This window comes from Lupinus angustifolius, chromosome LG03 (genome assembly GCF_001865875.1).
Source record: "Lupinus angustifolius cultivar Tanjil chromosome LG03, LupAngTanjil_v1.0, whole genome shotgun sequence".
Taxonomy (NCBI): Eukaryota; Viridiplantae; Streptophyta; class Magnoliopsida; order Fabales; family Fabaceae; genus Lupinus; species Lupinus angustifolius.
Genome location: NC_032011.1, coordinates 23,175,775 through 23,176,480, shown reverse-complemented (window position 1 = coordinate 23,176,480; position 706 = coordinate 23,175,775).

Sequence of the window (706 nt, the reverse complement as noted above, 5' to 3'; positions counted from 1 at the left end):
GGAGTAGAATGAGGATGAGGATGAGGATAGGATGAGGAGGAGGATGACGATGAGGATGAGGATAAGGATAGGATGTGGAAGAGGAAGAGGATAGGCTGAGGACGAGAATGAGAATGAGGCTAGGATGAGGATGAGGATGAAGATACGATGAGGTCAGAGGATAAGGATAAGGATAAGATGAGGAGGAGGATGAGGATAGGATGAGGATGAGAATGAGGATAGGATTAGGATGACGATGAGGACGACAATGAGTATGAGGATAGGATGATTAGGTGGATGAGGATAGGATGAGGACGAGAATGAGGATGAGGACGAGGATGAGAATAGGATGAGGATTAGGATGAGGACGAGGAAAAGTATGAGGAAGAGGATGATGGTAGGATAAGGATGAGAGTGACGATGAGGATATGATGAGGAAGAGAATGAGAATGAGGATAGGATGAGTATGAGGATAAGATGAGGATGAGAATGACGATAAGGAGGAGGATAGGATGAGGAAGAGAATGAGAATGAGGATAGGATGAGGATGAGGACGAGGATAGGATGAGGATTAGATTGAGGATAGGATGAGGATGAGGACGAGAATGAGAATGTGGATAGGATGAGGATGAGGATAGGATGAGGACGAGATTGAGGATACGATAGGGATGAGGATGAGGAGAAGGAGGAGGATGAGGAAGAGGATAGGTTGAGCATGAGGACGAGG